At 46.8% G+C, this 26,308-nt stretch overlaps 1 pseudogene across 1 annotated transcript in view; it reads left to right on the forward strand.

Annotated features, from left to right (window-relative positions):
- The window catches only part of LOC143940036 (vomeronasal type-2 receptor 26-like), a 162,577-nt pseudogene extending 158,778 nt beyond the window's left edge, over positions 1–3,799 (forward strand). Inside the window, exon 6 of the transcript XR_013263818.1 lies at positions 2,586–3,799. The product of XR_013263818.1 is annotated as a vomeronasal type-2 receptor 26-like (transcript). The remainder of the gene's footprint in view (positions 1–2,585) is intronic.
- The last annotated feature ends 22,509 nt before the right edge of the window (positions 3,800–26,308 follow it).

The following is a 26,308-nucleotide window of genomic DNA, read 5'->3' on the forward strand; positions in this document are numbered from 1 at the left end:
TTGTAGCAAAGTGTAATTTCTTCAGTGTTGTCACATGAAAAGATATAATAAAATATTTACAGAAATGTGAGGGGTGTACTCACTTTTGTGAGATACTATAAATATGTAGCGCCGGCTCCTGAAGAGCACGCGCTATGTTTTTGAAATTTAACGTTACACCTGAACTGCAGTTTGGTTTGGGTATAATTGTTCCAAATTTGGACCTCAGCATCAGTCTGACTGGACTATAGGGTGTTCCTCCTGGCCATAGGGGGCACTGTCTATTCTGGCAGGCATGGAAATACAGTCTGGTTGGGTGCTTTAAAGTTACTTTCTCTCGGAGCCAGCCCAGTGGGAGTGTCACTCTGGCTGTGCTTTCTGGGAGAGGGTACTTAAGATGTGGATGTCACGTGGTTCAGGGTTCCAGTCCAGAAGTATGTTCTGACTCCATGGTCCTGGTCCTCCTGACCAGCCCCCAGCAAGGTTATTGCCTAGGGTGCGAATCCACCCAACTTTATGTCTCGGGGCTGGCTAGGCTGAAGCAAGGAAACTAAAGAAAGGATTCCGAGGTGGTCCAGTGCCGTCTCCGGTCGTTGAGAGGCCCAGCAACTTCCTAGCTATCCAGGGGAGGACTCTTCAGAAGAAGGCCACGCATGGGTTGGCTTCTTAGCAAGAGCCTGGTAGGGCTGAAGTACCTAAGTGAATCCAATCTCTTGAGTATCTGCAAACCGGCTAAAAGATCCATGTATCACACGAGTGTTCTACAAGTTCTAGTTTCCTACATGTTCTACAACCATGTCTGTGAAGAGACTTGTTCCTGATTTAAGCACCTTGTTGGCTGCTAGGCCTTGTGAGAGAGGGACTATCGAACTAGAGTGAACATCCAGCTGTGAATGGCTATTCTCTGAATTTAGTCGAAGTAAGCAAGTCCTTTATTATTGCCTTTGACACTAAGGCCTTGTACACACGTTAGGAAATTCCAACGGAAGATGTCCGATCGGACCATGTTGTTGGATAATCCGACCGCGTGTGGGCTCCATCGGACTTTTTCTGTCGGAATGTCCGACCAACAAAGTTTGAGAGCTGGATATAAAATTTTCCGACAACTTGGTCTGATCGGACTTTGTCCGATCCTTTGAAGAGAATTACGATCAGACAAAGTGCCACGCATGCTCAGATCAAATTACGAGACCAAAGCTATTGGCTACTAGCCGCAACATAGTCCCTTCGCAACTAACAAACGTCATCATGTTCTGAACGATCAGATTTTCCGACAACTTTGTCCTATCGTGTTTATGCAACACCAGTTTCAGACAAAATCCATCAGTAAAAATCGGAACTTTCCTCCTAACGCTCTAATCCTATACTAAGAGACTGTTTGTTAATTACGTTTTTGCAAATAAAAATCCTTTTAAGCGGATCTGTCGTCAGTCTCTAAAGTTTCTGGGCCATCTACCACAGGACACCCCAAGACGCAACTCGAGGTGAATAAGGTAACAGTAAGCCCAATCGAACCAGCAGCTCCTTCGGGGCTTAGTGCTACAAATATTATATATATATATATATATATATATATATATATATATAATTTTTAACTTTCTGATATAAAACAAATTTAATAAAAAGAAAAGAAAAACAATTCTTCTTAAATTTATACCGATATATATTCTGCTACGTATTTTTGATAAAACATCCCAATAAGTATATATTGATTAGTTTGTGCGTACATTATAGCATCTAAAACAATAGTATGTATACTGATTTTTTTTTTTTTAAACTTGTAATACTAGTAATGGTGGTAATCAGGAACTTATAGCAGGACTGTGATAATATGGCAGATGGTCAGACACTAACTGACACTTTGTGGGAACTAGTAACACTAATACAGTGATCAGCGCTAAAAATATACACCGACACTGTACTAATGACACTGGCTGGGAAGGGATTAACATATAGGGCGATCATAGGATTAAATGTGTGCCTAACAGAGCTTGGTACATTCACTGTGAGATGCTTTTACTAAAGGATGTGCCGGTTTTTATTCCCTGTTTGCAGAGAGACAAAAGCTGGCACATCCCAGTTGACAGGACAGAGCTCTGTGTTGCTTACAGTCAGATAGCTCTCTCCTGTCATCTTCTTCGCCGAACATCAGGTGCCAACAGTCATCCATTGGCTGTCCGGGACACACTGATCGGCTTGTGCTGTTTCTAATGACAGAATAGCCGGCGCGGCTGTCATGCGCTCACACGGCCCCTACCCGGAAGTGCTGGATTCCGTATCTAATAACGTGATCCAGTGCAGGAGAGCCACTGTGCCGCCATACTCCTATATGAGGCGGTCAGTAAGCGGTTAAGCTGATCTGAGTGGTTGGTGGTAATATAACTACATATTCAACTTAGCTCATTGTCAGGAGTGTGGCAGAGTGGTTAAATTGATAATATGAATAGTCCATACACCAGATTAGTCTCAGGGGGGTTATTCACTCAGTAGCTCCTTCAGGATTGTCTTGCTTATGTACAAATTACATTCCCACTGCTCCTACAAAAATGACTGTTTAATTAATTAGAATAAAAATTAATCTGTGTTATATCTATTACTCTTGGCAGACAGTAAGAACTGTATGAATTGTCCAGAGGAAGAATGGCCCGATGAGAAGAAAGATCGGTGTATTCCAAAACAATTTGAATTCCTTTCCTACACTGATGGCATTTCTGAAGTATTCCTAACAGTTTCTGCTGTGCTCTGCATTGTGACTGTTTTAATAAAGGGGATTTTTATTACCTATCTGAACACCCCGATCGTCAAAGCTAATAACAGAAATCTGAGTTTTGTTCTTCTTGTCTCCATTTTGTTGAGCTTCCTCTGTGTGTTCTTGTTCCTTGGTCAGCCACTGGATATAACCTGTATATTGCGTGTCATGACATTTGGAGTCATCTTCTCCATAGCTGTCTCTTCTCTTCTTGCTAAAACAATCATGGTTTATATCGCTTTCAAAGCCACCAAACCTGGCAGCTACTGGAGGAAATGGCTTGGAAGCAAACTGCCCAATTATATAGTACCAGTGTGTTCATCCATTCAAGTAATAATATGTATTATTTGGTTGTCCTCTTCTCACCCTTTTAAGGAAATGGACTCTCACTCTTTTCAGGACAAGATCATTATTCAGTGTAATGAAGGGTCCGTGATCGGGTTCTACTCTGTGTTGGGTTATATGGGGTTTCTGGCAGCTGTGAGTTTTGTTCTGGCTTTCATGGTGAGGACATTACCGGACAGTTTTAATGAGGCCAAATACATCACCTTCAGCATGCTGGTTTTCTGCAGTGTCTGGATTGCCATGATCCCGGCCTATCTGAGCACTAAAGGGAAATACATGGTGGCTGTGGAGATATTTGCGATATTGGTTTCAAGTGCTGGACTTCTAAGCTGTATATTTTTTCCAAAATGTTTCATTATCTTATTTAAACCTAAATTGAATACACAATCATGTTTACTTGATAGCAAAAAAAGACATGAATAACTACTCTTAGGAATTTATTTATAAATGTTTTCACACAAGATTCAAATAGCTTTCACCCAAGTCTAATGAATTTCAAATGTTGTTAATCCTCAGTCAAAGTTGTGTAAATCTCGTGCAATTTTTTGTTTTTAAAGGTAGATGAAGATGAAACCTGGGGCTGGAAGTGGGTGATGGTTTTTAAATGAATGTCATTGTTATGTCGGTGTATTCCCTGTTGGGCATTTGATTAGTAAGTAGGCAGCTTCTGCAAGCCAAGCATGTCCAAAATGACATTTTTTTCAAGGTTAATTAGGTACTGATAAATTAATATATGTGTTTATGCTGCAACACAATTTAAATCATTAGTTATGCCTGAGTCACCAGACTGTCAAGCCTATATTTTGCTATGCCTTGGTGAAGGGGCTGATGTTGGACTTCTAAAATGTGTTGGCTGTTTTACCCATTTAATATTCAAAATAAACCAGATATCGGACTTAAACCATTTAGTGTGGCATTTCAATATTTAGATTAAGATTTTTGAAAAAAAAAAAAACAGCAACCTTTTGTCTAAGTTCTCCTCTCCTTACAAAACCTGCCTCTGAAAGTTGCCCATACTAAACCCAAAGTGTCTTTATGTAAAAAAAAAAAAAAAATTTTAATGTTCAGTCAATGTTCTAGTATTAAATTGGGTCAAATTGATTTTTTACGATAGCAATAAAAAAGAAAAATAAAAAAAAGGAAAAGGATGGACATATTTTCTCCAAAAAAACTAAATTCTAATAATGATTGTGGTTTCTGTTTTCATAAGCAAATGTTCAAAGCAAATTAAATGTTGAAGTATTTTTGAGCAACATTTGTCAAGACAAATCAATATGAAACTATACATTTCCTTTACCAGTCAAATCAATGGAAAGCTAAGGATATCCCTAGACTTGTGAAGTGGAAATTATCTTGTTCAGGGCTCTTCTAAACTGATTTTAATTATAATAAAATGATTCTTAGCTATATAAATCATATTTAAGTGAACCTGTGTTTTTCCCCAGAAAAGTAAATAATTATCTTAACTGCCCACTCCCCACCTGATCATATTTACATTCTCCTTGATTGCTACCTTTCCTTTCACTACTGAAAGTGAACACTAATACCTTATACTTCCAGGTATGGGGGCATGTGGTTTACTCTTCCTCCCATGTGACAACACTGGTGCTTGGTGATTGGTTGCTCAGACGTCTTGTGTAACCCCAAAGTCAGGTTGTGTAGCCAGGGTTGTCTCTCTCCTCTTTTCTGAATGATAAATAATTAGCAGTTGTTCAACAATAATCATTTACATACACAGAGGTTTAAAATGTCAAAGGCTCTTTGCTTCATTTTAATATGGTAGCAATTATTCCCAAGCACAGGAGATGATATGTTCATATCTATGCAGCCCCCGACTAGGGTGATCAACCTCCAGAAGTGAAAAGTACTCACACAACACAAAAAAATTACTGACAGAGACAGATTTTTACTGCCATTTTAAAATGTTAGCCAAAATGGCAGAATATAAGCTACATACCTTTAGCTAGTGGGATTTGCAATGTACTTGAGATATAACAAAAGACAAAACAAATATTTCTCCTTTTACATGAAGATCATGGTAAGATAATCCAGCAGTTTTGTCATCTATCTGCAATTTGAGAGATCCCCCTTGAATTTCAATTCCATAGCCACCAAAGAGAGTGAGGGGAAAATCTAGGTAGCTACCAAGATCACAAGGTCATTGATATCCGAATTTCTGAAGGCCCCCTCTATTTCTGTTGTGGAATTGATCTTACTTTTGGTGATAATGGTAAAAAGCCCAAATACAGGGTGAATCTTCCCAACCGGAGCACAGAGATATCAATAAACAACTGACATTTCAATTGTCAGCTGCCACAGGGATAGTAATGTGAGTATTGTGGAAATAACAAGAAAGTACCTTGCAGAAGTATTCAGTCGATCAGGTGTCCCCATGTGAAGGTTTCCCCTCACCACATTTTCCACTGACAACTGCAATTTTTTGGGAAATTGGTAACTTTCTGCGACTGTGATAATAGGCAAAACAGAAAAAGTTGAACCTCCCTAGCATGGTGACAGTTCTGCTTCCAAAAATTGAATCAAAATGAAGAAAAATTACCCTTTGTAGGCAGAAGATACAGAGATAAACACTTATGCTGTGTACACACGATCAGACTTTCCGGCAGACTAGGTCAGACGGTCTTCCCGTCAGACTTTCGGCAGAGTTCCGACTGACTTTTCGAATGATCGGACTTGGCCACACATGGACTAAGTCTGTTCGAAAGTCCATTCCATTTGAACGTGATGACGTAAGATGGGACTAAAAAAGGAAGTTCAATAGCCAGTAGCCAATAGCTTCCCTTGCATCGGATTTGGTCTGTCGGACCAGCATACAGATAAACGGTTTTCCCGATAGGAATTGATTCCGTCGGACAGATTTGAAACATGTTCTATTTCTAGGTCCGTCTGATTATTTTAACGAAAAATGATCGGATTAGCCCACACACAATCGGATTGTCCGACGGACTGATTCCATCGGACCTAGTCTGCCGAAAAGTCCGGTCGTATGTATGCGGCATTAGGGCTTGACTGGCCACAACCCCAATATTTTTACAACTCAAACTGTTTCATACAGTATGTTATCACAGTACAAACGAATCATTCCTTTTTTTAATTGTCTATTGTACAGTCACATGGGGAAGGAATTAAATATGTACAAGACTTGTGGTCAGTGGTTCTACACCACCATCACCAACTCATCTTTGTCTTTATACAACTCACCAGCAGCAGAAGAAAAACTCAGTGGTTTACATTTAGGTTTTGATAAAGTCTTATCCTTGTGGTCATACATTGTGATATCAACATTTTCATACATTTTCTGAGTAATTCTTCCTAGGCCACTCTTTACTGACAACACTGGAGTGAAAAGTTTGTTCCAAAGATTAATTTTAATTTACTTAATAGATGAGAACACACATTCTACCTCAGCTGCCCCAGGAAGAAAAAGATTAGTTTTTGCAAATTTTACCAGACATTGGAATTTAGGTACTTTCAGATTGTCCTGGTGGATAGTGATGGACGAACTTCCGATGGGACGTTTCACGAACACGGACCGCAAACCGATAGTTCGCGAACCGTAACGTTCGTGGCGGGCCCCATTGACTTCAATGGGAGGCGAACTTTGCAAACCTACAGGTCAAATTTGCAGCCACAAAATAATTAATAGCTGTGCAAACATAGTCCCACCACATGGCCAATGACATAACACATGTATGAGGTGAATCTGGGATCGACAACTACAAGCATTCTTTTTTTATATGGGAAATTGTTGTGGCAATTCAGGACTGTGGAGCGCATGAAGGCAATGGAGGAGAGGGAAGGTCGGGGTAGGCAAAGAAGAGGGTGCAGGAGATGATCACCAGCAGCGTGACATACAGCAATGACACCTGCACCGTGATAGAGTGATCTGACAACAGCACCGTGATAGAGTGATCTGACAACAGCACCGTGATAAAGAGCACTGACATCAACAGCGTGACATAAAGCACTAACACCAGCACCGTGATATACAGCACTGACAGCAGCACCGTGATAGAGAGCACTGACATCAGCAGCGTGACATAAAGCACTAACACCAGCACCGTGATATACAGCACTGGCAGCAGCACCGCGATAGAGAGCACTGACATCAGCAGCATGACATACAGCAATGACACCTGCACCGTGATAGAGTGATCTGACACCAGCACCGTGATAGAGAGCACTGACATCAGCAGCGTGACATAAAGCACTAACACCAGCACCGTGATATACAGCACTGACAGCAGCACCGTGATAGAGAGTACTGATATCAGCACCGTGATATACAGCACTGACACCTGCACCGTAAGCAGCCCCAGGAGGAAGTCAGCATAGCACAGGGGTGGTGGGAGCCCCTCATAATGAGCATAGCACAGGGATGGTGGGAGCCCCTCATAATGAGCATAGCACAGGGATGGTGGGAGCCCCTTATAATATGCACAGCAGTGGTACAGCCCCAGGAGGAAGTCAGCACAGCACAGGGATGGTGGGAGCCCCTCATAATAAGCAGCCCCAGGAGGATGTCAGCATAGCACAGGGATGGTGGGAGCCCCTCATAATAAGCAACTACAGGAGGAAGTCAGCACAGCACAGGGATGGTGGGAGCCCCTCATAATAAGCATAGCATAGGGATGGTGGGAGCCCCTCATAATATGCACAGCAGAGGTACAGCCCCAGGAGGAAGTCAGCACAGCACAGGGATGGTGGGAGCCCCTCATAATAAGCAGCCCCAGGAGGAAGTCAGCACAGCACAGGGATGGTGGGAGCCCCTCATAATAAGCAGCCCCAGTAGAAATATGACACCGCTCAACCTCTTCAAAGAGGAGGGTACGGGCATATAGTACGGTGTGCTTTTTTTGGACAAGGAAGTGAGCCAAATGAAGAAAGAAGGTCTGTGTGCTTGATTAAAAAAAATTGTTTATAGACATATACATGGTCTACTGGTCACATGTGTTGAATTCCTCCGAGATCCATGCCTCATTCATTTTTAGAAATGTGAGGTAGTTAACACTGTCGTGAGCTAGGCGAGTATGCTTATCGGTCACAATCCCCCCTGCTGCACTGAACGTCCTTTCGGACAGGACACTGGACGAGGGGCAAGCCAACAGTTCGATTGCAAATTGGGCAAGCTCTGGCCAGAGGTCAAGCCTGCCCACCCAGTAGTCCAGGGGTTCATCACTCCTCAGAGCGTCCACATCGGCCGTTAACCCGATGTAGTCGGACACCTGATGGTCTAGGCGCTCCCTGATGCTGGATCCGGATGACATCTGTCAATGGGTCGGCTGAAAGAATGACCTCATATCCGAAGTCACCAACACATCTTCAAACTGGCCTCTTCTTGCAGGCGCTGTTGGATTGGTGCCCCCGACTCCTTCTCTGGGAGTGGGAATTGCTCCTCTGCCAGCGCACGCAAAAGCAGAATGGAGCATTTCTCGAAGCAAGGCCTGGAAGTGCTCCATTCTGCTAGCCCTCTGTGACGGCGGTAACATTTCCGCCATTTTGTGTTTGTACCGGGGGTCTAAGTACGTTGCCACCCAATACTGGTCCTTGACCCTTATGCTTTTTGGACGGGGGTCCCTATTAAAACACTGGAGCATGAAGGGCCCCATTTGCACTAAACTGGAAGCGGTGTGGTGGCCTGGCTCCTGCTCATCATCCAGGATAATGTCGTCCTCTTCATTCTCCTCTCCCCATCCACGCACAACAACAGGGATCCCAGAAAGGTTTAAAGCATGCTCTTCTTGCTCCTCCTCATCCGCCCCGCCACCATCCTCCTCTGACTCCTCTTCAGACTCCTGTTGTTGACTTGTCTCAGATAGAGTAGCCCCCCTGGGAATTCATCCAGCATTGCGACTTCCTCATCTTCCCGCTCCTGCTCCTCCACAGCTTGATCAATGACACGACGCAATGCACGCTCCATAAAGAAGGCATAAGGTACCATGTCACTGATGGCGCCATGGCTGCGACTGACCAGTTTGGTGATCTCCTCAAATGGCCGCAGAAGTCTGCATGCGTCGTGCATGAGCAGCCACTGGCGTGGTGAAAAAAACCCCAGCTCCCCAGAACCTGTTCTGCCGCAGAGTTCATACAGGTAGACGTTAACTGCACGTTTCTGCTGGAGCAGCCTATCAAGCATATAGAAGGTTGAGTTCCATCACGTCGGGCAATCGCAAATAAGACGTCTGACCGGCAGATTGTGTCGCCGCTGAATGTCAGCAAGGCGAGCCATGGCCGTGTAAGATCTTCTGAAATGGGCCTAGATTTTCCTTGCCTATAGGGCAGCGGTCAGCAGTAGTGCACCTCAACCCTATGTATTGTGGACCTATACCAGTCCTTATGGAATAGCAGACTGTACCTCACTCAACCCTATGTACTGTAGCACCCTAGACCAAGTTACCAGTCCTTATAAGGACCTTTGTGGAACAAGTAGGTTGTGACTGATTAGCAGACTGTACGTCAGTCCCTATACTGATGAAGGACTGCTGCAGTATAGGGCAGCGGTCAGCAGTAGTGCACCTCAACCCTATGTATTGTGGACCTATACCAGTCCTTATGGAATAGCAGACTGTACCTCACTCAACCCTATGTGCTGTAGCACCCTAGACCAAGTTACCAGTCCTTATAAGGACCTTTGTGGAACAAGTAGGTTGTGACTGATTAGCAGACTGTACGTGAGTCCCTATACTGATGAAGGACTGCTGCAGTATAGGGCAGCGGTCAGCAGTAGTGCACCTCAACCCTATGTATTGTGGACCTATACCAGTCCTTATGGAATAGCAGACTGTACCTCACTCAACCCTATGTACTGTAGCACCCTAGACCAAGTTACCAGTCCTTATAAGGACCTTTATGGAACAAGTAGGTTGTGACTGATTAGCAGACTGTACGTCAGTCCCTATACTGATGAAGGACTGCTGCAGTATAGGGCAGCGGTCAGCAGTAGTGCACCTCAACCCTATGTATTGTGGACCTATACCAGTCCATATGGAATAGCAGACTGTACCTCACTTAACCCTATGTACTGTAGCACACTAGACCAAGTTACCAGTCCTTATAAGGACCTTTGTGGAACAAGTAGGTTGTGACTGAAAGGCAGACTGTACGTCAGTCCCTATATTGATGAAGGACTGCTGCAGTATAGGGCAGCGGTCAGCAGTAGTGCACCTCAACCCTATGTATTGTGGACCTATACCAGTCCTTATGGAATAGCAGACTGTACCTCACTCAACCCTATGTACTGTAGCACCCTAGACCATGTTACCAGTCCTTATAAGGACCTTTGTGGAACAAGTAGGTTGTGACTGATTAGCAGACTGCACGTCAGTCCCTATACTGATGAAGGACTGCTGCAGTATAGGGCAGCGGTCAGCAGTAGTGCACCTCAACCCTATGTATTGTGGACCTATACCAGTCCATATGGAATAGCAGACTGTACCTCACTTAACCCTATGTACTGTAGCACACTAGACCAAGTTACCAGTCCTTATAAGGACCTTTGTGGAACAAGTAGGTTGTGACTGATTAGCAGACTGTATGTCAGTCCCTATACTGATGAAGGACTGCTGCAGTATAGGGCAGCGGTCAGCAGTAGTGCACCTCAACCCTATGTATTGTGGACCTATACCAGTCCATATGGAATAGCAGACTGTACCTCACTTAACCCTATGTACTGTAGCACACTAGACCAAGTTACCAGTCCTTATAAGGACCTTTGTGGAACAAGTAGGTTGTGACTGATTAGCAGACTGTACCTCAGTCCCTATACTGATGAAGGACTGCTGCAGTATAGGGCAGCGGTCAGCAGTAGTGCACCTCAACCCTATGTATTGTGGACCTATACCAGTCCTTATGGAATAGCAGACTGTACCCCACTCAACCCTATGTACTGTAGCACCCTAGACCAAGTTACCAGTCCTTATAAGGACCTTTGTGGAACAAGTAGGTTGTGACTGATTAGCAGACTGTACGTCAGTCCCTATACTGATGAAGGACTGCTGCAGTATAGGGCAGCAGTCAGCAGTAGTGCACCTCAACCCTATGTATTGTGGACCTATACCAGTCCATATGGAATAGCAGACTGTACCTCACTTAACCCTATGTACTGTAGCACACTAGACCAAGTTACCAGTCCTTATAAGGACCTTTGTGGAACAAGTAGGTTGTGACTGATTAGCAGACTGTATGTCAGTCCCTATACTGATGAAGGACTGCTGCAGTATAGGGCAGTGGTCAGCAGTAGTGCACCTCAACCATATGTATTGTGGACCTATACCAGTCCATATGGAATAGCAGACTGTACCTCACTTAACCCTAGACCAAGTTACCAGTCCTTATAAGGACCTTTGTGGAACAAGTAGGTTGTGACTGAAAGGCAGACTGTACGTCAGTCCCTATATTGATGAAGGACTGCTGCAGTATAGGGCAGCGGTCAGCAGTAGTGCACCTCAACCCTATGTATTGTGGACCTATACCAGTCCTTATGGAATAGCAGACTGTACCTCACTCAACCCTATGTACTGTAGCACCCTAGACCAAGTTACCAGTCCTTATAAGGACCTTTGTGGAACAAGTAGGTTGTGACTGATTAGCAGACTGTACGTCAGTCCCTATACTGATGAAGGACTGCTGCAGTATAGGGCAGCGGTCAGCAGTAGTGCACCTCAACCCTATGTATTGTGGACCTATACCAGTCCATATGGAATAGCAGACTGTACCTCACTTAACCCTATGTACTGTAGCACACTAGACCAAGTTACCAGTCCTTATAAGGATCTTTGTGGAACAAGTAGGTTGTGACTGATTAGCAGACTGTATGTCAGTCCCTATACTGATGAAGGACTGCTGCAGTATAGGGCAGCGGTCAGCAGTAGTGCACCTCAACCCTATGTATTGTGGACCTATACCAGTCCATATGGAATAGCAGACTGTACCTCACTTAACCCTATGTACTGTAGCACACTAGACCAAGTTACCAGTCCTTATAAGGACCTTTGTGGAACAAGTAGGTTGTGACTGATTAGCAGACTGTACCTCAGTCCCTATACTGATGAAGGACTGCTGCAGTATAGGGCAGCGGTCAGCAGTAGTGCACCTCAACCCTATGTATTGTGGACCTATACCAGTCCTTATGGAATAGCAGACTGTACCCCACTCAACCCTATGTACTGTAGCACCCTAGACCAAGTTACCAGTCCTTATAAGGACCTTTGTGGAACAAGTAGGTTGTGACTAGGGACGAGCCGAACACCCCCTGGTTTGGTTCGCACCAGAACTTTCGAACGGACCCCAAATTCGTACGAACTTTAGAACCCCATTGAAGTCTATGGGACTCGAACGTTCGAAATTAAAAGTACTAATTTTAACCGCTAATATGCAAGATACTGTCCTAAAAAGGGTTTGGGGACCTGGCTCCTGCCCCAGGGGACATGGGTCAATGCCTAAAATGTTTTTAAAAATGGCCGTTTTGGCGGGAGCACTGATTTTAATGACGATTAAAGTGAAAAAAAGTGAAATATTCCTTTAAATATGGTGCCTGGGGGGTGTCTGTAGTATGCCTGTAAAGTGCCACCTGTTTCCCGTGTTTAGAACAGTCCCTGCACAAAATGACATTAAACGGAAATAACATCATTTAAAACTGCTTGCGGTTTTAATGTTATATCTGGTTCCTGCAATATGGTTGAAAATCATTGAGAAAAATGGCATGGGTAGCCCTCCATGCCCATTACCAGCCCCTTTGGGTCTTGCACGCATATTAAGGGGAACCCCGTACCCATATTAAAAAAAGGAAATGCGTGTGGCCCCCAGGCCCTATATACTCAGAACAGCAGTATACAGACGGTGCAAACAAGACAGGGACTGTGTAGGTTTGTTGTGTTAAGTTGAATCTGTTTGTAATTTTCAACTGGTACATTTTTAAAGTGTAGCTCCAGTCAAAAAAACTATTTTTAAGCTTTTTGGAAAACATAGGGAAGGGTTATCACCCCTGTATAATTTGTTTTGTCGTCCATCTTTTTTCATCTCACTTGCTGTTGTCTCCTTCCGTTTGCAAGTAGGTGATGTTTGTAAGTTGGATGTTTGAAAGTAGAGGCCTGCCCTATATGCTCTGCAGAAAGGGCGGAACAAGGTGTTGGTTTTGCCACAACATTGTAAGCCCTCAAAGTGACTCTTGGTGGGCGCTGGAGCGCCCTGCTGTGAACGATTATATCAAGAATTGTAATTACATGCCATTGTTGAACAGTGGTAGAAAAATTGACCTTTGTTGGTTGTGGTGCTGGTGCCACAACACTATAAGTCCTCACAGTTATTCTGGGTGGGCACAGGAACGGGCCCTCCTGTGAAATATTATATCAAGAATTGTAATTACATGTCCCTGTTAAACAGGGGCGGAAAAATTGGGCCTTAGGCACTGGTGCTGGTGCCACGACACTGCAACCTCTCCCATATACTCTTGTTTTATTGCAGGAATTAGCCCTGCTGCAAAGCATTGCATCAAAAATTGTAATTAAACGCCCCTGTTAAACAGGGACAGAAAAATTGGGCTGATGGCATCACCCAGAGCCAGAAATGTTCTTCCAACATATCAGCGGAGGAGGAAGAGGGTAGACAATCAACATAACAGGACAGTCACTCAGCATCAGCATAGGCAGTCTTGAAGGGATGTGATATTTCAAAAAAAATTATTCAGTTACATCAGCTTCAGGTGCTTGGTAGCTGTGGGTGATCCAAGACTGATTCATCTTGATGAAGGTCAGTCGATCAACTGATTCGGTCGACAGGCGCACCCTGTGATCAGTAACAAAGCCACCAGCAGCACTGAAGGTGCGTTCTGAAAGAATGCTGGATGCAGGACAGGCCAGTAGCTCAATTGCATTCTGTGAAAGCTCTGGCCAGTGATCCATCCTCAAGACCCAGTAAGCCAGAGGATTTTCGGTGGGAAAGGTGTCCAAGTCTGACCTTGCCCCTAGATATTCCTGCACCATGTAAATCAGACGCTGGCGATGGGTGCTGGAACCGATCATACCTTGGGGCTGCGGACTAAAAAATTGTCTGAAAGCATCAGTCAGACGGCCACCTTCTCCACCGCTCCTTCTGACCGATGCCACAGCAACACGTTGTCCAGGACCAGGAGTTTGTAACCTCCCAGTCTCTGGGAACGCGTTGCACAGACCTTTCTGCAAGGCCTCCCGGAGATGTCTCATCCTCTGCTCCCTCTGCGATGGCAAGATAAGGTCGGCAACCTTACCCTTGTACCGTGGATCAAGGAGAGTGGCCAGCCAGTAATGGTCCCTGTTCTTGATCCGAAGAATAGGAGGATCCTTCCGCAGGCTTTGCAGGATCAGGGAGGCCATGCAGCGTAGGTTAGCTGAGGCATTCGGTCTGGAGTCCTCTGGGTCACTAAGGACAACATGATCCGCAGCTACCTCCTCCCAGCCACGTACAAGTCCACGTGTTTCTTGGGACTGTAAATCATCCCTAAAAGACTGCTGCTGCTGCTGCTGCTGCTGATGCTGAGTGCCAGGCTCCACCTCCATGCTGACACAATCATCCTCCTCCTCCTCTTCCTCCTCCTCATCCTCTTCCTGTGTGATGGGTGGCACAGCAGGAACACTGTCTGGATAAAGGGGGCCTTGAGAGGCAAGGAAGTCCTCCTCTTCCTGCCTCTGTTCTGCCTCAAGTGCCCTGTCCATTATTCCACGCAGCGTATGCTCCAAGAGGTGGACAAGAGGTACAGTGTCACTGATGCATGCACTGTCACTGCTCACCATCCTTGTGGCCTCCTCAAACGGTGACAGGACAGTGCATGCATCCCTGATCATGCCCCACTGGCGTGGTGAGAAAAAACCGAGCTCCCGTGACCCTGTCCTGGTGCCGTAGTCGCACAGGTACTCATTGATGGCCCTCTGCTGCATGTGCAGCCGCTGCAGCATGGCCAACGTTGAGTTCCACCTGGTGGGCATGTCACATATAAGGCGGTTCTTGGGCAGGTTCAACTCCTTTTGGAGCTTAGCCAGCCGAGCACAGGCATTAAATGATCGGTGGAAATGCACACAGACTTTCCTGGCCTGCTTCAGGACATCCTGTAAGCCGGGGTACCTGCCCAAGAACCGCTGTACCACCAGGTTAAGGACATGAGCTACACAGGGCACATGGGTCAGTTGTCCCTGTCAGAGGGCGGAGAGGAGGTTGGTGCCATTGTCGCAAACCACCATTCCTGGCTTAAGCTGGCGTGGCGTCAACCACCTCTCGGCCTGCCCCTGCAGAGCTGACAAAACATCCGCCCCAGTGTGGCTCCTGTCCCCCAAACAAACCAGCGCAAGCATGGCATGGCATCGTTTTGCCTGCGTACTTGCGTAGCCCCTGGAACGCCTACGGAGCACCGCTGGTTCTGAGGACAGAGCACTGGAAGAGGCCATGGAGCAAGAAGAAGAGGAGGGGGTGGAGGAGAGAGGTGTGTCACAACCAATAGTAGCATTTTGGAGGCGTGGTGGCGGAACAACCTCCAACACTACTGCACCTTGTCCTGCATCCTTCCCAGCTGCCAGAAGAGTGACCCAATGGGCCGTGAAAGACAGGTAACGTCCCTGTCCATGCCTGCTGGACCATGAGTCAGCGGTAATATGCACCTTACCGCTGACCGCCCTGTCCAGCGAGGCAAGGACATTGCCTTCCACATGCTGGTAGAGAGCCAGAATCGCCTTCCGTGAGAAAAAGTGGCGTTTGGGGACCTGCCACTGAGGAACCGCACATTGTACAAACTCACGGAAGGGGGCCGAGTCTACCAACTGAAAAGGCAGCAGTTGAAGTGCTAGCAATTTAGCCAAGCTAGCATTCAACCGCTGGGCATGTGGATGGCTGGGAGTGAACTTCTTTCGCCGGTCCAGCAGCTGGGGCAAGGACATTTGCCTGCTATAATCGGACGTGGGTGTACTGCTAGCAGAGTGCCCGGAAGCACTTGGCTGTGACACACCTAATTCTACACCTTCATTCCTCTCAGAGCAGGTTTCAGAGAGGACTGAAGGTCTAGTGGGGTTGGAGATGCCAGCTGATGAGGAACAAGGAGAGATCCGCTTTGTTCTTTGGTGTGGGTCTTTGAGGTACGCTTGCCAACGAGCTGCATGGCAGGTCAACATATGTCTGGTCAAGCATGTGGTGCCCAAGCGGCTGATGTTTTGGCCACGCGAGATACGCTTGAGACATATGTTGCAAATAGCAGCCGTGCGATCTGATGCACTCGTCTCAAAAAAGGCCCACACCAAAGAACTTTTAGAATAACGCGCAGAGGCAGCGCCCTGCACAGGCGGAGCTCTGCGGTGTGATTCAGTCGGTGTGCTGCCCATACGCTGGCCCCCGGAGGGCATCCTACCTCGTTGGACATGTGCCTCCTCCTCCTCCTCCTCCTCCTCTCTCCTACCAGGCACCCACGTGGAGTCAGTGCCCTCATCATCCCCTCCCTCTTCATCGCTGTAGCAAATCTGGCAATATGCTGCAGCTTGTGGAACATGACTGCCAGATTGCTGTCCTTCTTGAGCCTCCCCTCTCTCTGCATTCACGCTACTGCCTTCCTCTAGCTGAGTGTCATCATCAGAGGCTACAAAACACTGGGCATCCTCCTGGAGCATGTACCCAACACTGTGCTCAAAGAGTTCAGGAGACTCCTCAGGAGGACATGGTGGGTCTAGGGAAGGAGTCACTGATGATGACATTGAGACGAGGGAAGACGATGCGTTGGCAGCTGCTTTGCTAGTACCCTGAGACTGGGTGAGAGAGGATGAGGAGGATGAAGAGGGCTTGGTCATCCACTCTACCAAGTCATTGGCATGTTCAACATGTCCAGCTTCCGAAAAGAAGGACAAGCGTGTTCCATGGCCACGTGCTGATGACAATGCACCGCGTCCACGACCAGCACTGTTGTCTCTAGACACAGAGCCTGCTTGCCCTCTTTTATCGGCTCGCGCCTGTCTGCCTCTCCTTGCTGGCCTTCCAGACATGGTAATGGCCTGAAGGGAGTTGGGTAAAACAGCAGTTGGGTAGTGTATATTGTGCTGGAGGAACACAACACCCACTAACTCCTGCAGATGCCTTTATTATAGAACACCAGAGATAAAGGGGTATACTGTAATGGAGTCACACAACACCCATTAAGCCCTGCAGATGGCTCAATTAGAGAACAGCAATAAAGGGTAGATACAGGTGTATATTGTGCTGGAGGCACAAAACACCCACTAACTCCTGCAGATGCCTTTTTTATAGAACACCAGAGATAAAGGGGTATATACAGATGTATACTGTGCTGTGCTGGAGGCACACACAACTTCCAATAACTCCTGCAGATGGCAAGTGGGCTCAAATAGAGAAGAGCTATGTAGGTGGATTTAGCGGTGTGTACAGGGTACAGAGCATGCAGACAGCACGCACAAGCTCCTAACACTACTGACTGCAAGCTCTATTATAAAAGATAGATCACTAGCTATATAGGTGAGGTAAATATAGCGGTGTATACTGCGGTCAGAGCACACAGACAACAACCACTACAGAAGAGCAAGATCTAAAATCGGCCGATAACGATCGGTGTATACTGTGTTGAAGGTACACAGAACACCCACTAACTGCTTCAGACGCCAACACACTACACAAGGCCGCGGCGCTGGCGGCCTTATATAGTGTGGGGCGTGTACTACACAGCCTGAGCTATGATTGGCCACAGGCATCCTGCCTGTGGCCAATCATGGCTCTCCTCACTGCTGGTGCTGTGATTGGCCAAGCATGCGGGGTCACAGTGCATGCTTGGCCAATCATGAGCCAGCAATGCACTGCGATGACGCAGTGCATTGTGGGCCGTGAGCGCCACACGATTTTTACGCGAACGGCCCATAACGTTTGGAATTCGCTGAACGGGCGAACAGCCGATGTTCGAGTCGAACGTATGTTCGACTCGAACACGAAGCTCATCCCTAGTTGTGACTGATTAGCAGACTGTACGTCAGTCCCTATACTGATGAAGGACTGTTGCAATATAGGGCAGCGGTCAGCAGTAGTGGACCTCCACCCTATGTATTGTGGACCTATACAAGTCCTTATGGAATAGCAGACTGTACCTCACTCAACCCTATGTACTGTAGCACCCTACACCAAGTTACCAGTCCTTATAAGGACCTTTGTGGAACAAGCAGGTTGTGACTGATTAGCAGACTGTATGTCAGTCCCTATACTGATGAAGGACTGCTGCAGTATAGGGCAGCGGTCAGCAGTAGTGCACCTCAACCCTATGTATTGTGGACCTATACCAGTCCTTATGGAATAGCAGACTGTACCTCACTCAACCCTATGTACTGTAGCACCCTAGACCAAGTTACCAGTCCTTATAAGGACCTTTGTGGAACAAGTAGGTTGTGACTGATTAGCAGACTGTACGTCAGTCCCTATACTGATGAAGGACTGCTGCAGTATAGGGCAGCGGTCAGCAGTAGTGCACCTCAACCCTATGTATTGTGGACCTATACCAGTCCTTATGGAATAGCAGACTGTACCTCACTCAACCTTATGTACTGTAGCACCCTAGACCAAGTTACCAGTCCTTATAAGGACCTTTGTCGAACAAGTAGGTTGTGAATGATTAGCAGACTGCAGCGGAAGGGCAGCAGTCAAGTATAATATTCTTTCTATATTTGGAAGAAAGAATATTATACGTGTACAAGCCTATTACCACACCAGTCCTGAAAAGAACCTTTGTGGACCTAATAGTAACAGCTACTGATTAAACTGACCCTCACTGCCTCACACACGGCTTCCTGCCTGTCCCTATATAAACTGACAAAACAGAGGCTGCTGGAACAATAACTTGAATAGCACTTTTGTGGACCTAATAGTAACATCTAATGATTAAACTGACTGTCCCTGCAGCACACAGCGTCCTGTCCCTTTCTCTACACTGACAAAAGACACTTAGGCTGCAACAATCACTAGCACAGCACTGCCTCAAACCTATATCCTGAACTACACCTAACGCCTATACCAGTCCTGAGAAGAACTTTTGTGTACCAAATAGCTAGCGATTTGGGTCACTGCAATCTCTCCCTGCTCCACACAGCAACCTCTCCCTATAGTGACAGAAGAAAGAATGTAAAATGGCCGCCGGATCGGGTCTATTTATAAGTTAGGGGGAATGTCCAAGTGTCCATGTGCTGTAATGTCTCAATTGGCTGTCCTGTACCCCACGATGGATGTGTCATCATAGGTCAAAGTTCTTTTACACAGTAAACACGGAAGTCCGCTGGGCGAACGGCGGCAATAGTCCGCCGATCGAACGGACGGCGAACAGCTGAAAATCGCCGCGAAACGACCGCCAGGCGAACCGTTCGGCCATCACTACTGGTGGATAATACAGCATTGTGCTACCATGTGCCAATAAGAATCATATGTGTCACTCTCAGCTACATCACTGAAGTTTGTCACTTGTTATTCAATAAATTCAGTATGTAGAGTGTCAAAATCAGATGGGGGAAATGATTTGCAAGTTCAATAATGTTCCCACATTTAGCTGTTTGGAGGTTTTTGTAAAGACAACGACTTAATGATTCTGTTTGCAATGGGCATCCGATTTTAATCGCAGTAACTGCTCTTGTGTAAAATGTTGTTACCTGGACTGTGACTGTTGAACAGCTGACAAATAATCAACTGTAGACAGATATTTATCAAAGGTTTGGGGCAGTGAAAGACCAGAAAAGACACCGCATCCCAATTATATACAAAAGAGAAGGGGAAAAAACACAGGACTTTTAAAGGTGCCACGGTAAGGTAACTACAATTTAATACAACTACTTTAAATAAAATTAAAAATATTTTATTTGTAACAATTAAAATTGCTAAAATTATTTGTCATATCAATATACAATCCATACACCAATGTAGTGACTTCAGCTCTACATGTTTCACCCCAATGGGTTTCTTCAGGAGACTCAATAGTTCTGCATGAAATTGATAACATAGATGAAAAAGACATATAGAAATAATAACAAAATGCTTAATACAACACACTACATTTTTATCACAATTTTTGTACATATATTAATACATAATAAAAAAAATATATATACAGTATCTCACAGTATCTCATAAAGTAGTGAGTGTACAGCGTGTATAACAGTGTAAATTTACTGTCCCCTCAAAATAACTCAACTATGGATGGGCTTTATGTTTGGGTCGAACATGAGTTCAACTCGAACATTGGCTATTCGCCTGTTCGCCGAATAGCGAACAATTTGGGGTGTTCACGGCAAATTCGAAAAGCCGAGGAGCACCCTTTAAAAGTCTATGGAAGAAATCAAAAGTGCTAAATTTAATTTTAAAGTAATTGTCATAAAAAGTGTTTGGGGACCTGGGTCCTGCCCCAGGGGACATGTATCAATGCAAAAAAACTTTTAAAAATGGCCATTTATGTAAATGGATGACCGTGTCCCCCACTGATAACAGGGGGAAAGCCATAGGGATGTCCCCGTGCGTCAGGGGGGTCACCGGGTGGCCCCGCCCTCCGTTATATTAGAACTGTCACTTCAACAGATGGGTCACATAGCGGAAGACTCCCTCTGAGGCGGATCATGCGGAGGACAAAGCCGAGAAGAAGATGCTGGAGGAGAAGACCAGAGGAAGAAGCGAAGAAAGAAGAAGATGGAGGAAGAAGAGGAACACAGAACAAAGACTAGAAGAAAGAAGATGGAAGAAATGGGGAAAGAAGAAGTAATTAATAAAGGAATTGTCAAAAACCGTCTTTTGTCTTTTTAAAAAAATTTTACACTTTTTTTGTGAAATGGCAGGGGTACATTTGTACCCTATTACCAATTCACATGGGTGGGGCCGGGATCTGGGGGTCCTCTTGTTAAAGGGGGCTTCCAGATTCCGATAATCCCCCAGTCTGCAGACCCCCACAACCACCGGGCAAGGGTTGTGGGTATGAGGCCCTTCTCCCCATCAACACGGGGACAAGGAGCTTTCGGCGGCTGCTACCCTAAAGCACCCTCCCAATGTTGAGGGCATGTGGCCTGGTACAGTTCAGGAGGTGGGCATTCTCTTTTCTCCCTCTCTTTTCCTGTGGCCTGCCAGGTTGCGTGCTCGGATAAGGGTCTGGTGTGGATTTTTGGGGGGACCTGTCAGGGCTGGCTTAGCCCTTCCTTCTATGGGCTGGCTGCTCAGCTGTCGGCTAATTGCCAGCTCTCATCTCTCTCCACTAGGGATGAGCCGAACACCCCCCGGTTCGGTTCGCACCAGAACTTTCGAACGGACCCCAAATTCGAACGAACGTTAGAACCCCATTGAAGTCTATGGGACTCGAACGTTCGAAATGAAAAGTGCTAATTTTAACGGCTAATATGCAAGATACTGTCCTAAAAAGGGTTTGGGGACCTGGCTCCTGCCCCAGGGGACATGGGTCAATGCCTAAAATGTTTTTAAAAATGGCCGTTTTGGCGGGAGCACTGATTTTAATGATGATTAAAGTGAAAAAAAAAGTTAAATATTCCTTTAAATATGGTGCCTGGGGGGTGTCTGTAGTATGCCTGTGAAGTGCCACGTGTTTCCCGTGTTTAGAACAGTCCCTGCACAAAATGACATTAAACGGAAATAACACCATTTAAAACTGCTTGCGGTTTTAATGTTATATCTGGTTCCTGCAATATGGTTGAAAATCATTGAGAAAAATGGCATGGGTAGCCCTCCCTGCCCATTACCAGCCTATTTGGGTCTTGTACGCATATTAAGGGGAACCCTGTACCCATATTAAAAAAAGGAAATGCGTGTGGCCCCCAGGCCCTATATACTCAGAACAGCAGTATACAGGCGGTGCAAACAAGACAGGGACTGTGTAGGTTTGTTGTGTTAAGTTGAATCTGTTTGTAATTTTCAACTGGTACATTTTTAAAGTGTAGCTCCAGTCAAAAAAACTATTTTTAAGCTTTTTGGAAAACATAGGGAAGGGTTATCACCCCTGTATAATTTGTTTTGTCGTCCATCTTTTTTCATCTCACTTGCTGTTGTCTCCTTCCGTTTGCAAGTAGGAGATGTTTGTAAGTTGGATGTTTGAAAGTAGGGGCCTGCCCTATATGCTCTGCAGAAATGGCGGAACAAGGTGTTGGTTTTGCCACAACATTGTAAGCCCTCAAAGTGACTCTTGGTGGGCGCTGGAGCGCCCTGCTGTGAACGATTATATCAAGAATTGTAATTACATGCCATTGTTGAACAGTGGTAGAAAAATTGACCTTTGGTGGTTGTGGTGCTGGTGCCACAACACCATAAGTCCTCACCGTTACTCTGGGTGGGCACAGGAAGGGGCCCTCCTGTGAAATATTATATCAAGAATTGTAATTACATGTCCCTGTTAAACAGGGGCAGAAAAATTTGGCCTTAGGCACTGCTGCTGGTGCCACCACACTGCAACCTCTTCCATATACTCTAGTTTTATTGCAGGAATTAGCCCTGCTGCAAAGCATTGCATCAAAAATTGTACTTAAACGCCCCTGTTAAACAGGGGCAGAAAAATTGGGCCTTAGGCACTGGTGCTGGTGCCACCACACTGCAACCTCTGCCATATACTCTAGTTTTATTGCAGGAATTAGCCCTGCTGCAAAGCATTGCATCAAAAATTGTACTTAAACGCCCCTGTTAAACAGGGGCAGAAAAATTGGGCCTTAGGCACTGGTGCTGGTGCCACCACACTGCAACCTCTGCCATATACTCTAGTTTTAATGCAGGAATGAGCCCTGCTGCAAAGCATTGCATCGAAAATTGTAATTAAACGCCCCTGTTAAACAGGGGCAGAAAAATTGGGCCATAGGCACTGGTGCTGGTGCCACGACACTGCAACCTCTCCCATATACTCTAGTTTTATTGCAGGAATTAGCCCTGCTGCAAAGCATTGCATCAAAAATTGTACTTAAACGCCCCTGTTAAACAGGGGCAGAAAAATTGGGCTGATGGCATCAACCAGAACCAGAAATGTTCTTCCAACATATCAGCGGAGGAGGAAGAGGATAGACAATCAACATAACAGGACAGTCACTCAGCATCAGCATAGGCAGTCTTGAAGGGATGTGGTATTTCAAAAAAAATTATTCGGTTACATCAGCTTCAGGTGCTTGGTAGCTGTGGGTGATCCAAGACTGATTCATCTTGATGAAGGTCAGTCGATCAACTGATTCGGTGGACAGGCGCACCCTGTGATCGGTAACAAAGCCACCAGCAGCACTGAAGGTGCGTTCCGAAAGAACGCTGGATGCAGGACAGGCCAGTAGCTCAATTGCATACTGTGCAAGCTCTGGCCAGTGATCCATCCTCAAGACCCAGTAAGCCAGAGGATTTTCGGTGGGAAAGGTGTCCAAGTCTGACCTTGCCCCTAGGTATTCCTGCACCATGTAAATCAGACGCTGGCGATGGGTGCTGGAACCGATCATACCTTGGGGCTGCGGACTAAAAAATTGTCTGAAAGCATCAGTCAGACGGCCACCTTCTCCACCGCTCCTTCTGACCGATGCCTCAGCAACACGTTGTCCAGGACCAGGAGTTTGTAACCTCCCAGTCTCTGGGAACGCGTTGCACAGACCTTTCTGCAAGGCCTCCCGGAGGTGTCTCATCCTCTGCTCCCTCTGCGATGGCAAGATAAGGTCGGCAACCTTACCCTTGTACCGTGGATCAAGGAGAGTGGCCAGCCAGTAATGGTCCCTCTCCTTGATCCGAAGAATACGAGAATCCTTTCGCAGGCTTTGCAGGATCAGGGAGGCCATGCAGCGTAGGTTAGCTGAGGCATTCGGTCCGGAGTCCTCTGGGTCACTAAGGACAACATGATCCGCAGCTACCTCCTCCCAGCCACGTACAAGTCCACGTGTTTCTTGGGACTGTAAATCATCCCTACAAGACTGCTGCTGCTGCTGATGCTGATGCTGAGTGCCAGCCTCCACCTCCATGCTGACACAATCATCCTCCTCCTCCTCTTCCTCCTCCTTATCCTCTTCCTGTGTGATGGGTGGCACAGCAGGAACACTGTCTGGATAAAGGGGGCCTTGAGAGGCAAGGAAGTCCTCCTCTTCCTGCCTCTGTTCTGCCTCAAGTGCCCTGTCCATTATTCCACGCAGTGTATGCTCCAAGAGGTGGACAAGAGGTACAGTGTCACTGATGCATGCACTGTCACTGCTCACCATCCTCGTGGCCTCCTCAAACAGTGACAGGACAGTGCATGCATCCCTGATCATGCCCCACTGGTGTGGTGAGAAAAAACCGAGCTCCCCTGACCCTGTCCTGGTGCCGTAGTCACACAGGTACTCATTGATGGCCCTCTGCTGCGTGTGCAGCCGCTGCAGCATGGCCAATGTTGAGTTCCATCTGGTGGGCATGTCACATATAAGGCGGTTCTTGGGCAGGTTCAACTCCTTTTGGAGCTCAGCCAGCCGAGCACAGGCATTAAATGATCGGCAGAAATGCACACAGACTTTCCTGGCCTGCTTCAGGACATCCTGTAAGCCGGGGTACCTGCCCAAGAACCGCTGCACCACCAGGTTAAGGACGTGAGCTACACAGGGCACATGGGTCAGTTGTCCCTGTCGGAGGGCGGAGAGGAGGTTGGTGCCATTGTCGCAAACCACCATTCCTGGCTTAAGCTGGCGTGGCGTCAACCACCTCTCGGCCTGCCCCTGCAGAGCTGACAAAACATCCGCCCCAGTGTGGCTCCTGTCCCCCAAACAAACCAGCGCAAGCACGGCATGGCATCGTTTTGCCTGCGTACTTGCGTAGCCCCTGGAACGCCTACGGAGCACCGCTGGTTCTGAGGACAGAGCACTGGAGGAGGCCATGGAGGAAGAAGAAGAGGAGGGGGTGGAGGAGAGAGGTGTGTCTCAACCAATAGTAGCATTTTGGAGGCGAGGTGGCGGATCAACCTCCAACACTACTGCACCTTGTCCTGCATCCTTTCCAGCTGCCAGAAGAGTGACCCAATGGGCCATGAAAGACAGGTAACATCCCTGTCCATACCTGCTGGACCATGAGTCAGCGGTAACATGCACCTTACCGCTGACTGCCCTGTCCAGCGAGGCAAGGACATTGCCTTCCACATGCCGGTAGAGAGCCGGAATCGCCTACCGTGAGAAAAAGTGGCGTTTGGGGACCTGCCACTGAGGAACCGCACATTGTACAAACTCACGGAAGGGGGCCAAGTCTACTAACTGAAAAGGCAGCAGTTGAAGTGCTAGCAATTTAGCCAAGCTAGCATTCAACCGCTGGGCATCTGGATGGCTGGGAGTGAACTTCTTTCGCCGGTCCAGCAGCTGGGGCAGGGACATTTGCCTGCTATAATCGGACGTGGGTGTACCGCTAGCAGAGTTCCCGGAAGCACTTGGCTGTGACACACCTAATTCTACACCTTCATTCCTCTCAGAGCAGGTTTCAGAGAGGACTGAAGGTCTAGTGGGGTTGGAGATGCCAGCTGATGAGGAGCAAGGAGAGGTCCGCTTTGTTCTTTGGTGTGGGTCTTTGAGGTACGCTTGCCAACGAGCTGCATGGCAGGTCAACATATGTCTGGTCAAGCATGTGGTGCCCAAGCGGCTGATGTTTTGGCCACGTGAGATACGCTTGAGACATATGTTGCAAATAGCAGCCGTGCGATCTGATGCACTCGTCTCAAAAAAGGCCCACACCAAAGAACTTTTAGAATAACGCACAGAGGCAGCGCTCTGCACAGGCGGAGCTCTGCGGTGTGATTCAGTCGGTGTGCTGCCCCTAAGCTGGCCCCCGGAGGGCATCCTGCCTCGTTGGACATGTGCCTCCTCCTCCTCTCTCCTACCAGGCACCCACGTGGAGTCAGTGCCCTCATCATCCCCTCCCTCTTCATCGCTGTAGCAAACCTGGCAGTATGCTGCAGCTTGTGGAACATGACTGCCAGATTGCTGTCCTTCTTGAGCATCCCCTCTCTCTGCGCTCACGCTACTGCCTTCCTCTAGCTGAGTGTCATCATCAGAGCCCACAAAACACTGGGCATCCTCCTGGAGCATGTACCCAACACTGTGCTCAAAGAGTTCAGGAGACTCCTCAGGAGGACGTGGTGGGTCTAGGGAAGGAGTCACTGATGATGACATTGAGAGGAGGGAAGACGATGCGTTGGCAGCTGCTTTGCTACTACCCTGAGACTGGGTGAGAGAGGATGAGGAGGATGAAGAGGGCTTGGTCATCCACTCTACCAAGTTG

Source organism: Lithobates pipiens, unplaced genomic scaffold, assembly GCF_037356315.1.
Source record: "Lithobates pipiens isolate NorthernLeopardFrog02 unplaced genomic scaffold, aLitPip1_a1.2 Scaffold_3, whole genome shotgun sequence".
Classification (NCBI taxonomy): Eukaryota; Metazoa; Chordata; class Amphibia; order Anura; family Ranidae; genus Lithobates; species Lithobates pipiens.